Source organism: Eucyclogobius newberryi, unplaced genomic scaffold (assembly GCF_026437365.1).
Source record: "Eucyclogobius newberryi isolate DKJ021-1_F unplaced genomic scaffold, fEucNew1.0.hap1 SCAF_2, whole genome shotgun sequence".
NCBI classification, from domain to species: Eukaryota; Metazoa; Chordata; class Actinopteri; order Gobiiformes; family Gobiidae; genus Eucyclogobius; species Eucyclogobius newberryi.
In genome coordinates, this window is record NW_027315834.1 from 21654809 (window position 1) to 21657523 (window position 2715).

At 39.9% G+C, this 2715-nt stretch overlaps 1 long non-coding RNA gene across 1 annotated transcript in view; it reads right to left on the bottom strand.

Moving 5' to 3' along the window:
• Positions 1-2290: 2290 nt before the first annotated feature.
• Positions 2291-2715, bottom strand: part of LOC140367141 (uncharacterized) — a 2294-nt gene continuing 1869 nt past the window's right edge. The window contains exon 3 of the long non-coding RNA XR_011928109.1: positions 2291-2382. This is a non-coding gene — a long non-coding RNA (uncharacterized lncRNA). The remainder of the gene's footprint in view (positions 2383-2715) is intronic.

Here is a 2715-nt window from a genome sequence, read left to right on the forward strand (position 1 = left end):
CCATAATGATTCCACACTAAAGGAGTGACATACTCCTACAGGCTTGGCTATAACACACACAAGCCTAACTCTAACATTGGTGGTCCAAGTAAAGTACATTACTCTTATTGTAATGTGACCAAATAAGGTTAGGGCTGGTCAAGACTATCAACTTCAAATTTAGCAATGAAACCATATGTGAGCTGACTGTTGCACTGCCCTGCTCCTGATATGTGTAAACCTCCTGAGCGCGGGGCCCAATGCATCAAGGGTATTTTCCTCCACAGCTGCTATGGTTGGCTTTTCTGTGGTGTCTTGTTAAAATCTTAAAAAAAGATAAATAAAGCTTATTATTTTGACCCTGAAGCTTCATTAAAACAGCACATTCAATATATATTGGAAAAACACAAGATCAGAACTACATTGGCTTCTTAAAACCCACAATTTATTAAAGAAGAAAACGTTTGTCAGCTGCTATGTCCTCGTTCCAAACTGACTCCCCTCACTGACACTTGGATCATCCGTCATTTGTGAGACGAGTGTTTTTTTCTTTTGCTTCATCCTCCTCAGGATGCATGCGATAAGTCTGAGAGAGGACAGACTCAGGAAAGATTTAGAATAGTTGTTTTGGCCATAGTCGTTCGCCATAAACTCAAATTAATTAAAGGATGCTCTATGTGCTGCGACATGCTCTTTTTCCAGGGCATTTTGAGCCAAACATCTTCACTCTTGTCAAAAAGACCCGATGGACGTCACAGGAATAAAGCCAAAAGCAAACCTGAGCCTCTGCCACCTGCTTGTCCATACGGAGATGCTTTTTGCACCAAAGGAAACGGAACCATCTCCATGAACGAGCAAGTTACAGGTCAAATCTGTGGTAAAATTGCATGATTTCAAGGTATTTTTCTTTTCTTTTCTTAAAATCAATAATTTAAAAAGTAAAAAATTGAAATAAAACAGAACAATTATGAGTCTTGTAAATGTGTCCATATCTAAATTAAAAGTAAATGTGTCCTTAATTGTTGGAGTTTTACGTCCAAGATGCATGAGGTATTTGTCAAGCAACAAAACAACTGCATAAATGCAAGATAGATATGTTTAATATGTTTACTGAAGAACAGTCCAATCAACAAAATATTCTATTCTTCAAAAAGGTTAATTTGGTCTTCCAAGTTATTAAAAGAATTCAGGCAGATTACATGATTATTTTTCAATTAACACAGCACTAAACCTAAAAACATACTTGAAAACGGCTGCTACTGTGCATCATTTGCTTTTATGCAGAACACTGTGGATGCCAGTAATCGGAATGGAGTTGTTTTAAACTTACAGGACAGTGAACAGAGACAAGGGGCCCTAACACCTCTCAAGGACCTGGGGTACAGTCCTGGAGGAGTTGGACTGCAGATGGCGCTGTTCTCCTCTCACTGTAGGCCGGAGAAATGCCAAAACCAGCGCCACTGTAACATCACGTTTCCTTCTGAAGAAGAATGCAGCACGTATCAGAATAATAATAAGAGAACACCACATGGATCTAGTTAAAAGAATATATATATGATTTACAAAATATTCTGTCTCATGTGTAAAATAGGGCTGCAACTAATGTTTTTTTAGCTGTCAATAAGCAAGTGATTACATTGAGAAATTTGTAACCAAATAAATGATGAAATATGGTGACTAAACGCTTCTATCATGTCAAATGACAAAGATCATCATTTGAAATTTTGCATTTGACATAGTTTTGCTGCACCGCCACATCTTTCATAAGTCAGCAGGAAGCCGGAGGACCAACAAAAATTGGTCTGAGGGCCACATTTGAACATGCATCTACATAAAGAATATCTACGAATAAATTGCACTTTATATGTAAATACGAAACACTTTATTCTTGATTGATTTAATGATAATAATTGTTACAAAATGATTTTTCCCATAGGTTTTAGAGTCTGTACTTGCTTCTTCCCCCACAGTTCAAACTTCAAAAAAAAAATGTGATTCTTGTATTAGTCATTGTTTGTCTTCTCTCAATTTGAATGCTCCTGGACGTGTTTAAAATGCCAACTTTGATCTGAATCACACAAATCGCAAATCTATAATCGCAATTAGATCCCCCCCAAATCGCTCAGCTCAAGCAGAGTCTCCGCCAGAAAAGTTACGCAGTGCACCTTTAACAGCTAAAGTTCTGAAACGCAAAAGCCTGCCATCAACACATATAATCTCTTAGCTGAGCCCACTGAAAGCTGGGTCCCAGGGGTTAATTCTCCTATCACTCCATGTTTGAATCAACTCCTGACTCACATTGAGATGAAAGCCGTGCAGTAGACTCTGGGGCCCGGTGATCTCAAACGACCAGAGCGGATTATAGCATGTTCTGCAGCTCGGACCTCCATTGGGACAGGGAAACTGAAAAGAAAAACAATAATTAGAGATAATTGCTTGTGTCCAAACATGAGCGTTAAAGCCCTCCTCCCTCCCATCTCCTTTCGTAGTTTGTGAGGTGGAATGAAAAGGACACCCCCCTGTTTTGACAGCTGGGCAGGCGAACATAATTTGTGACAGCTGAACTGAAACGTCTTTGACCGCAGGGGGAGAAGGAGAAGCCGCACCACGAGGAACATCACACAGACGCGAGAGGGAGAGAGACGGAAGACGGCGCGAGGAAAAAGGAGAAAAGTGACTTTGTTTAACGCGTGGGATCCCAAGAACGATGGAGTCGGAGGGGAAAAGAAATTAGTC